We start from the raw sequence: 11,656 nt of genomic DNA, 5'->3' as shown, positions 1-11,656 counted from the left end.
ATCTATTGCTGAATCTTTCTCATTTGCAAATAGGAGGTCCATCTCCTTGATCTCTTGTTTCAGTATGATTTCATTGGTAAACTCTGGATTGTTTTTGTCTCACTGTGCTGCCCCCACCATAAGGATCAGGGCTGGTAAACTAGAGTTTTCTTTCAGTTGTCCAAAGTAGGCCTCATCTACTTCTTCTAAATCGTGTGGTCTGTCATAGCCATCCACCATGTCACCCATATTGATCTGCCCTCTACTCCTGACCCATATGCTATCAGCAGGCTCACTGCATGTTCCAAAGCAGAACAGCATGCATTTCAGATGCTCTCATGGAAAGAGCAGTTCCCCCTCCTTACCTTTCCAGTGTCTTTGCTAAAGGGCCTGTCTCCATTCCCTGCAGTATTTCTGCAAGCTATCACAGAAAACCTCCATGTTCTAATAGCTTTACAACCAGGCCATGAAGGAAATCCCGGGCCATGCTAGATAGAACACCCAAACCTAGGCTTCAAGATGCATTTCAATTGTTGAGTCATGTGGACTATTCCACCCTATATTCACAATCATAGACTCTCTACTACAAATTGAGCTTAAATTTATCCTGCTTCTTCCTGGATTTGCTTACGTTGTTGCACAGGTTCTTCAAAAAGGCACCTAGTCATTCTGACTTCCTAGAAAGTGTATGAAGACTTTCTTTTGCCTCAGGTTTGTTGATCTGTTGGCAAAGAAGTTTTTTGCCCAGTTAATCAGGTGGATCCCAACTCTTCCACAGTCTTTAGTTCTCAACTGGGTCTGATGGACTTAGAAACCAAGTCCCCATTGCCAGTGCCACTGACAAGTGATCCATCCCATCCTCCTTCTCACCTCCTCCCCTTACACCAATAAGATGAAACCGAAACCTGTCTGATCCCCATGTCCAAGTCAATGCACTCATCCTTGCTAGTTTCCAGGACTCTCCTGACAGGATGCATCATACCCATCAATCAACTCAAGTCAGTGGAGTGTCTCCTGTCAATGGAAGCACTGGCAGAGGGACAGATTTATGCTCTTATCAACTTGAGACTGAGTCATGTGCGCTGGCAGGCATCTTAAAAGTTTTTGTTGTGTTCTTAATTAAGGGTGAAGTTGAAGCCAAAGTCTGGTACAGAGGTGGTGTTGTTCCCTTGGCTTTACTAAAAAGAAATCTTCACTCAAATGCTGAGCTTTGAGGCCTCTGCTCTAGGCATCACTTAGTTGCTATAGTCCTATAGCTGCCAGGCTTTAGGTGAGATGTTTATCCTCACATCCTCCATCTGTCCAGTGCTTGACAGATAAGCAAGTTGCTTTGCTCCTTCCTTTGTTCAAGCCCAGTACCAGATAACCACGGTAAGTCACACTCTTGCTTAAGCTGTGATTCCCTGCTGATTTATGGTCATTCTTCATTTCAGTACAGCAAGTCTGGTGATTTCCTAGGAGTGGTTTAGAGAGCAGAGCTAGCTGACTAGCAGAATGGGCTAATTCACTGCTTGGGTCCATTTCCAGCTGTACATTTCTTATACCTCTTTATTCTATGGTCCACAGCAAGAGATTCTTTTAGTTTTTTAACCCTAGTTAACTCTCAATGTCAGCTATCAATTCCGATTTTTAGACAATCAAAAGTTCTACATCCTCCCACATAATGCTCCTGGCTTTGACCTCTTCAGTTTTAAGATATTGTTTCTCAAAAATCAAGATTGCCAAATAAAGTGCCACGTGGTTTTAGATCAGTCCACAAAACACAGGTACTCCCACACATAGTGTGTCATCTTCTACGTATTATATTCTGTATAACTGTATATGTCCAGATAGTGTGAATGGTACACAGCTTGATCACTCTGAAGAATTCGATGCAATTACTTTACTCTATGATATCTGCTCTCATGGGTACAGTATCTCTACCTAACAAAGAGCAATCATTTTCCCTACTTAGGACTTCCTAATGATCCTCAGACACCAACTCTGAGTACCAATATCAGGCACACACCTCACATTCATGAACACTGAAAAAGGTGAAAAAACAGACAACTTTCTGCAGCTTAGAATTTTCATAAATTCTTTGACATAGCATTAAAATATGGATTTTTTTTTTCCTGTTTTCTAATAAGTTCAACTCCATGAGATTTTCAGAAACATAATGTTATTCTGAAGATTTCACTTAAAATTCAGCCATCTTTGTCCTGTTCTAGGTCGTTCATTGAAAGCTATGCCACATTTCTTCATGTGGTGTGTAAGACAGAAACCACTCGAGAAGTCATGTGACTGAATAATCTAAAATTCTGTGTAGTCATAACAAAGGAAGACATATTTTTTGTAATGAAGTATATCACTGTGTTTGGGAGCTGGAGTACCACAGTGGTGTAAACAACATAGGGCCCTGTACAAAAACCCAATGGTGCAAAAGAAGTTTTATGGTTTTTTGGGAAGGAAGAATTTAAGTTCCTTAAATACCTCAGGAAATAAATCTGACATTCTTTTCACATATTGATTTATCCTGAATGTATTGAGCTGATGGAGTTTTTTGCAGGAGAAAAATAGAACTAGGGAATTCATTACTTGATGAAGATATTTGACATCATTATTGTTTTCTCCCTTCCAGGTTCAGAAGAAAACGTAGCTCTAAATGCCCTCATGGAATTACATACATGGGTTAATAAGACAAGCATCTGGATTTTCATCTTTTTTTTTTTAATAACTTTTGAATGCAGCAAGGAAAGAGTTATTTATTTGACTGGGTATTAACAGTGTGAGAACAGATAAGCTTGTGTTTGGAAGTGGAACCACTCTCACAGTTGAACCAAGTAAGTACCCTCATTTTCATTTGTAAAATCATGTTAAAGGGATTCAGTAGTTTGTGATCATTGTAAGAATTTTCTGCTGTACTAATTCCTGATGTGAAAGCTTTCTAGCCTGTGTTCCAGACTAATTCCTCAGCTTGTATCTGCTTAGGAAAGCTTCACAGGAATGGCTGTGCTACTTCTGTATATCACCTTTACTCCACAATCCTCAAACACCTAGCCTACAGTCCTTAGATTTAGCATGTCATAATTTATTCCTAGCCTCAATCGTATTCTGTCCCAGCTTTATCGTGGGGCTTCAGTGAGTTTTCACTGTCTCCTTTTGAGCAGAATTGTGTAACTCAGCAAAGAACAGAGAATGGACAGAAAGTTTGAGATGCATTCTTAGCTCTCTTGTATGATAAGACAGATTTTGGCATTGACATTACACTCATAGTATCAGCAGTTAAGTAATTCCGTTGGCATAGAGAAAGAGAAGGAAGGAGGTTAAATAACCTCGGGATCAAGTTTTTGCAACTGGCTCAAGATGAATGAAGGGGATTTGGCTACAAAGCTGAATAGGCATTTAAAAAGTAGAGGTAGTGGGTAGGGATTATAACGAGCCTTAGTTCTTCCTGACTTTATTTGAAATTTTGCCAAGTACAGTGAAGGCAAATATCACTCCAACCATTTGTGTGAGTTTAATTGTGGTGCACAAGAGGAGTTTGATAGGTTGATCTTCGTTATCTTAAACATTCAGGTGCAGAGCTTAAAAGTTGTTGTGATGCCTTCAGAAATTATCATGGCTTTAAAATTCTGAAAAAATATCCTCTGTCATTTTATATCCCTAGAGACATGCCAGTAAGAGATCATGGAACTCTCTTAGGTGGTGATTAATATCTGTCCATGTCTGTAGAATATCGTGAATGGTAATAAAAGTCTATTTTGGAACAGTTGAATCCCATTCCCAATTCTGAAGGAACAAAGAAATGTAAATTTATTACTCTGAAGGAACAAACCCTCGGCTGTTACTGTAGGACCAGATTCTATTATTCTAGAATCAACCTAATTCAAAAAAGTTTACCCAAATTCCTATGACCTCTTATGCTGGCAAATGCAAATGCTGTGTAATGGCTCTTTTTTTCTAGAAAAAAAAAGGACAAAAATTGTTCTCCAAAATGTAGGTTTTTCAGATTGTCAGTTCTGCTGCCAAAAAAAAACCCAACAAAACAGATTTACTTCTAATCACCTGAAGGTAGCATGTGAATCATTGACTCCAGCAAGATATTCTTGGTTAGGGAAAACCAGTGCTGGAGTCAATATACTGTACACATTACATTACCCACATTTTAAAATTATCTTTCTGAGTTTCCTACAATTTAGGTTAGAGAACAATTCATTTGACAAATGAAATATGCTAGCCTGGTCTCCTCTCCTCTGAAATGCTTTAAGTCATTCTTCCTTTTTTTTTCCTGTGTTTGATGCTTATTTTTTTTCTTGCTGAGGGCGGGATGAAGAGCTGCACAAAGACTTTAGGATGAAAATGAAATGTCTGACAGTAAAAGACAATGAGTCTTAAGCATCTAAGTCATACAAGTGTCTGCTGAAGCATTTCATATGTCGAAGCCCAAATTTCTATAATTCTGCAGCCTGATCCTTTTGTTGATCACTTTGGGTTTCTTTCAGTGATACTAACAGGCATTTGAAGATGCTAAGTACAGACTCATCTGGTTATCTGAATCTTCTGAGAATCCCCAAACACAAAATTGTGTAGGAAACTTGCACTATTATCCTCTGTAGTATTTTCCAGGCATATTTTCCTGTTGAAGGCTCACAAAAGGGTTTTGCGTTTGGTTTTGCTTATTCTAGATAAAACTTTTATTAAGAAAACTAAGGACCACAGCATTATGGAATATATAACTATTTCTATGCCTTTGTAAGATTAAAGAAAAAAAAATATGACTTTTTTGTACGAATGAAATACCTCTTCCAGAATGTAATATAAACATCACTCACCAAAGCAAACAATGCAAGGAATTCACAGGTGTATTTTCAGATAATGCAAAATAATTGGACTATGTTGAGACTGCTGGGCTTGATTAAAAAATATATATAATAATAATAATTCTGCTTTACAATAATTGCACAGTGCACATTTGTTCTTGCTGAGAATCTTACCCAGTCAATTATGCCTTGTATACTGGGTGCTTGGAAACACTGGAGATTAGAAAACATGAAAGGACTTTAAATATCTTCTCAGATAACAAAAAACGCACAGGGCTAACAGTAGCTGGCAAAAACATGTTACACCTGGAAAGGAAATGTATGAGGAAGAATAACAAAACAAGCCTTTTTTGATATACCCAATGTAACTGTGCGTAACTGCTGGTCTAATCTTCGGGACTGGGACCCAACTGACTGTGGAGCCTAGTAGGTATTCTTTATGTTTTAACATTTTCTGAGTTGTTATTCTTTGGATTTCAACTTTTTCTTCTCTTCTTCCTCCTAAAATTCAAGTAGCAACTTCCTCATACTTCCAGTCATTAATTAGATATTAAGATTTTTATGCGTAATCCTTTGATATGCAATTAGTTTAAGCATAAAAAAACATGCTGAATGCCCTTCACGGGAATTGCCAAAGAATCAGGGCTGTGCAAGGACAAGCTCACGCTGAATTTTCTTGGGAGTGTGTCCAGAGAAGGGCAACAAAGCTGGTGAGGGATCTGGAGCACAGGCCTTATGAGGAGCAGTTGAGTGAGCTGGAATTGTTCAGTCTGGAGAAGAGGAGGCTCAGGAAGACCCTATAGCTCTCTATAACTACCTGAAGGGAGGTTGTGGAGAGGTGGGGGTTGGCCTCTTCTCCCATGTAACTAGCAATAGGACTAGAGGGAATGGCTTCAAGTTGCACCAAAGAAGATTCAGGTTGTATTTTAGGAAATATTTCTTCTCTGAAACAGTGGTCAGGGGCTGGAAGGGGCTGCCCACGGAGTAGCCGAGTCACTGTCACTGGAGGTGCTGAAGAAATGTTTAGATGTTGTACTGAGGGACATGGTTTAGTGAGCAAAATTGGTGATAGGTGGATGGTTGGACTACATGATCTTAGAGGTCTTTTTCAACCCTAATGATTCTATGATCTGCCATTTGGCATTTTCATAAGCTTTTAATAGTTATTATTAGGTTTTGCACAAATGGTTGGGCAGTTAGGAAGGAACAAAAGATTCTGTGGAGAAATATATATAAGATCCTAAGAATTTAAATTCTCTCAGTGTTAGAAAGACAGCAGTAAGTGGAGAAATTGACAGTATTATACAAAGGAATTAAAAGAAGTTTAATCTGTTAGTTCAGTCTTACTAAATGGTTCAGTTTGTGTTAAACTACATTGGTCCAGTGAAGTCAATGAAGATGTGAATTTGGGAATCTGTTTTCTCTAGGTGTTTACAAACATGGAGTTGTGCTTGTTGTTATTAGCAGGGGCAAGCCACGATGTTATGTCAGAGTATTGCTCTTTTTAGGGATGTGAGTAGAGTAGGAAAGAGAGTAAATTCAGAGCCTGTTGAAGGACTTGCGAAGATAAATATAATGAACAAAATTTCAGATCTAAGGGGACTTTTGAGTAGAATACAACACAGATGCCATGCAGAATGCAGAGTCTAATGCACCTCTCTTTATGAATCAGGGGGCTCTTACCAAATTGGACATATTCTATTCCATATATATCCTTTTTTAAAAAATATCTGATAAGCTGAGGTCCTTTCGGCAAGGAGGCATACTAGAAGAATCCCTTCGTTTCATGTTATTGTTTTAATTTACTCTCTTAATGTTGTCCTGGCATTGCTATGTAGAGTAACCCAAATTACTTCAGGTATAACCTGAAGGTAGAGATATCATGGTAATAATTGGCTAGTAAATTGTTTTGAGAGACCATCTGCTCCCTGAAAAGATATCCACTCCAAATTTAAGCAATCTTATTTCATAACTTCTATGTCTTATCAGAAATTCCCAGAGAAGGCAGCTGCGGTATAATTGAAATTCAGGCTTTTGCAGTTGTTAAGTCTTTGGTATTCATGTTTGTTGCTTAAAATTCAGAATTCAACTCCCAGATGGTTTAAAGCTAAAAAATACATCAAACAGTTTCAGAGCAATTCTGCTCAAAGATGGAGGAGAGCTGTGATACCAAATCCCATGAATCCTGTTACCACCTTTTAGGTTCTTTAAAAACTTCTGCTCTAAGGCATGTATTTTTGTTAATATCTTAATCCTATAGAACTACTACTGAAATTAGAACACTAATGTAAGGAATATTGTAAAATATTTGTCCACGGGCTTCAAGTTTATAGGCCTCAGTGTGTTCTGCCCTTCGAATCAATTTGTTATATGTCATACGAACTCTACATTGTACTTCTGACTGCCTCTGGAGTTATGTGACTAGCAATATGGCACAGGGCACAACACAGGAGTTTTTTTCCGTAACATTTTGTGGGGAAAATCTCTGCCACAATCTAAAGCATTTGACTTTATTCCAGGAGAAGTGGAAATAAGTGGAAATAATTCAGAAGCTCCTGATTGCTTCTCTCCTAATTTATCATCTTGGAGACAAAAAGCCTTCCTGTATATGATCATTAATCAAAAGATCAGCTTTGTCCCCCTTTCTAGCAGCAGCACTTGCATTTCTTCAAGCAGTGCCACACATCACTGGAGTGATCTTGCACAGCAGTGATGCAACAAACTGACTTCTCTCTTTGCCTTAACGCTTTTGCCACGATTAGACCACATCAGAAGAAGACCTGGGGGAGGTGCAAGAGAGTAAAGGAAAAGCAGTTAATTCCTCATGTCTCATGAGTATACAAAATCATCCTTGATAGATCTTTTATTTTTAGGAATTAGATTGTTGAGAAAGCAAAATAATTTGACTCTTGGAGCTGAATCCTTACAAGTTCTAATTTTCAGGTGCCTTATCAAATAAAGAACTCACATACAGGCATTAGTTATAGGAAAAGGAAGCTTAGGATCCTGTAGAATTAAAGCTCCTTTGAAAACCTACTTTTGTACTTTCTTTCTGCCTTCTACCTGCTCTTTTGGAATAAGCAGCAAGAAAATATAAAGACAAAAGAAAGCCTATTATTCAGTGATGGAGAGCACCTGAATAGCAGGTGATTTAAACTGTCAGGCAAGACTGCAATAAAATCAAATCATGCCCACAGAATGCTTTTTTTAAAAATTATTTTTTTTAAACAGGAAATCAGAATGATTCTATTCCAGAAGTCATTGTGATGAAATCAAGGAAACACAAAGATGATGATGACACTGGGAAAGCAGCTTGTCTGGCAAGGAATTTTTATAAGAAGAACATCAGTTTGGAGATGTCCATTAAAGAAGTTGTATATGAATCAAAAGAACCCATTGTGACATCAAATGGGATGTATAATACTATTAAAGTGGTCAAAGTGACAGAAAAATCAGAGGTGACGTGCACGGCCAGGTTAAGCAATGGCAATTTTACAGCCAACTCAACATCACCAGGTACAGTTCTATGGTACAATTACAACTCATTTCTGGAGGCAGTGTCATCCAATACTTGCTAGCCTTCCTGCTAATAAGCATGCCCCCTGCATGTCCAGCAGAAGTGGGAAGGAAGTCTAAGTACTGAAGCAGGTAGAGCTAAAATATATTTAAAAACAACTTAAGCAAGTGGTCTTAGCTTTTAAGAGCCTGAGGTTCCTTGAAAAAGAAAAAAATAGAACACCACACAAACTTTTTTTTGAATTCATATTTATTTATGACTAAGTAATTCAACATACGGCATAAACCTCCCACCAAATGATAGGAAGTAGCCTTTCTAAAAGTAAAAAGTGTTTTTATTGTTTTCTTAAACCACTTCTTATATTTTTAGTATATATTTTTTCTTCCATTGTGAAGTTCATTCAAAAAGGTGACAACAAACCAACTCAAGATTTCCTCTTTCCTGCAATGGCACTGAGAACTGTTCTCCTCAAATTTATATTTGTGATTTGTCTGCTGAACCTCAGGCTTTCCCACAAACCTGTTTCTGTGGAAAAGTCAGATGGACATGTTCTTTAATACTTCTTACCATTCAGATTTTGTTTATAGTGCCTTTCTTTTTTATGCTACAGAAATGAAAGCTGAAAAAATGAAGCCAGTAAATAATTGCAACTCCACAGACAACTCCACAGAAGGTTAGTTACCTAAAGAAATTGTGAAATTCTGTTACTGTGTTGGGGATAAAAGCATGGAAATATATTTTCTCAGGGGCAGAGGAATCAAAATACCATGTACTCATCAAACACAACCTTCTTGTTTCAGTGGGAACATACAAGTTTTCTTACAGAAAATAAACAACAGGAGGCAAAATCCCATCAAGAGAATTGTCTTCTCCTTTGTCATTACGATGTTTCTCTGCCATCTTTACTGCCATTTCTCTCTCTGACGCTATTAACAGTGTTTTTTCCCCCACTTTTATACCCATATCACAGCATCTCACCCTAGAGCATGACTTCTCTATCCTCTCTTTTCTCTCTCACTAAGCAGATGTCAAAATGGAGAAAGTGAACATGTTGTCCATGGCCGTGTTGGGTTTGAGAGTACTGCTGGCAAAAAGTATTGCCTTCAATACACTCATGAGTATCAAGTTGATTCTTTTCTGAGGTAAGGAAACACATAGCATGGTTAGTAGAAACAGTAGAATTATGTGTCTGAAATGACCACTTGGCTTTGTGTACTTCTTGAACCACACAAGGAGTGATACTTGTTCATCTACTTCTATCCCATTAAAATATATATATTGCCTCTTTCTGCAAACAAGCAAAGAAGCAAAACCAGACTTTTTCTGTATTCAATGCTCAGTTTTTGTTGCTGGTCTCCAAGTGTGCTTTGCTTTGCCAGAGCACCTTAGGTTTTATGCTCTTTTATGCCTAAGAAATATTTCACTGACTGACTCAAATGGCAGAACCTGAGGCTTGGAGAACAATCAAGATGAGTAAGGAATCAAAAGGATGGCTCCCAAAACAAAAATATGTGTGGGGGTGGCAGGAAAGAAAGGAGAAGGAAGAATTTTAAAATTGATGTTCCCAGAGGGATAAAAAGTAGTCCAGACTGAGGCCTGTGAGTCTTCCTGTCTTGACCTAATAACAATCAAACACTGGAGGGATATATGCATTAAATGTATTACATTAAATATAACCTAAAACACACTTTGTTCTTCTAGGCAATGGAGAAGCAAGGCAGCAGAAGTGTGAGGAACAGAAGGAGAGAGTGTTTACCAGCAGTATGAAATTCAGGGGCGGAAAACCTTCCTAGAGAGTTTATGTAACTGTTAGAGTTGTAACTGATTTTGCTATTTCTTGTTCTCTGTGAACTGAGGAGAGTATATTTTTCTTCATTCCTTTGCTAAGTAGGAATTGCTTTTCCCTCTCTTTTATCCTTTGCATAGAAGCATCCCACCAGCACTGATAGTTGTAAAAATCAGAGCCTCACCACAGGCACATGACCATTTTAAAATGCCTTTTACAGGAATGTTGTATTACTCCATAGAGCTGAGATTTTACTGCTGAGAGGATTCAGGAGAGGCTATTAATGGTCTTACTGCTTTTTAGATAGCTTCAATAACAATCTTTTTCTAGTGTAGATGAAGAGATCTGTGTTGGACCTGAAGTGTTTCACTGCAACCAGATAATGTTCAACCACAGTAACAGTTTTATTTGCATTTCTTTATTTAACTTGTATCACTTCTGCAAAGCATACACCTCTGTTTTAAGTTGCTGTAGTCATTGCCTAAATAAAGTTTTAGTATGCTAAAATGCTGTAGTTTGTGCTGTGTTTATTCTTCTGAATTTGGACGGGAGATTGGTAAAATCTAGTTGTTCCAATGACCAGTGAGATCAGAAGTACAGCTTTGATATCCTGGATTTTCTGTTGACTGAATTTGTGTTTCCTAGGGTTGTACTGAGAAGCGAAGGTGTTCTCTGGCACATTAAGAAGCTTCAGGAGGGCCAGACCAAGGCGATTTGAATTTTTTTTTTTTTACTTTTCAGATGATTTTATAAAGAATCCAGTGTGATATTCCGGATCACATAAAAAAGACATAAGGAGAAATCACTTAAGAGACAAGTTGGTATGAGCATGGGGAAGAAAAACAGAGAGATGAGAACTCACTATTTTCTTCCATTCACTGTTACCAGGATGGGGCCAGCAGGAAACAACGTATGCTGGTTTGATGGAGAGATATAGCTTCTACAGCAACTTGCTAAAAAGACACTCAGCACACAGACTCCCCAACTCATCCTTCTCTCAGAAGCAGCAGGCAGGATGCTGTGGTTAACACAACTAACTTGCAACATACAAGGTGAATTCCCCCTTGTTTTGAAAAACAAGTTAACCACATCCTGGAGAGAAAATTAGATTTTACAGCTACCATCTGAGTAATTGTTGCCTTCAAGACAGACTCTAAAAACAGTGCTTAATAACTTGGTCAGGTTAGTCTTTCACACCCTGCAGACACCTAGAGGAAAACCTTCGTCTTATCATAGAATCATAGAATCAATTGGGACAGAATTATTTTCTTCGGAATGTCTGGTATGATGCCATATTTTGGTTCTAGGAGAAAAACAACATTGATAACATGCTGATGCTTATAGTTGCTGCTAAGCGGTGCCGTACAGAGCCAAAGCCATTTGCTGGGGGCTAGCTGGGCATCGGCTGGGGGGTGGTGAGCAATTGCTTGTGTATCACTTGTAATATACATTCATAGATGTATACATATTTGTCAGAATTATTATTCTTTTTTCTATCTTAGTAAATAGCTTTATCTCAACCCGATGAGTTTTACTTCTTTCTTTTTTCTTCTTTTTTTTTCTGATTTTCTC

The 11,656-nt window shown here is 38.1% G+C and overlaps 1 long non-coding RNA gene across 7 annotated transcripts in view; it reads left to right on the top strand.

The window, feature by feature from the left end:
• The window catches only part of LOC104917254, a 16,812-nt gene extending 6,221 nt beyond the window's left edge, over positions 1 to 10,591 (top strand). For 3 of the 7 annotated variants that reach the window (XR_796808.3, XR_796805.2, XR_004162534.1), the window contains 5 exons: positions 2,600 to 2,801; positions 8,013 to 8,297; positions 8,909 to 8,971; positions 9,324 to 9,440; positions 10,000 to 10,591. This is a non-coding gene — a long non-coding RNA (uncharacterized LOC104917254). Of the gene's footprint in view, positions 1 to 2,364; positions 2,802 to 5,037; positions 5,212 to 8,012; positions 8,298 to 8,908; positions 8,972 to 9,323; positions 9,441 to 9,999 lie in introns of those variants that run through there. The other 4 variants (XR_796810.3, XR_796809.3, XR_796807.2 and 1 more) reach the window with 4 other exon arrangements.
• The last annotated feature ends 1,065 nt before the right edge of the window (positions 10,592 to 11,656 follow it).

This window comes from Meleagris gallopavo, unplaced genomic scaffold (genome assembly GCF_000146605.3).
Source record: "Meleagris gallopavo isolate NT-WF06-2002-E0010 breed Aviagen turkey brand Nicholas breeding stock unplaced genomic scaffold, Turkey_5.1 ChrUn_random_7180001958042, whole genome shotgun sequence".
Taxonomy (NCBI): Eukaryota; Metazoa; Chordata; class Aves; order Galliformes; family Phasianidae; genus Meleagris; species Meleagris gallopavo.
This window is presented reverse-complemented; position numbering and strand designations above follow the sequence as displayed.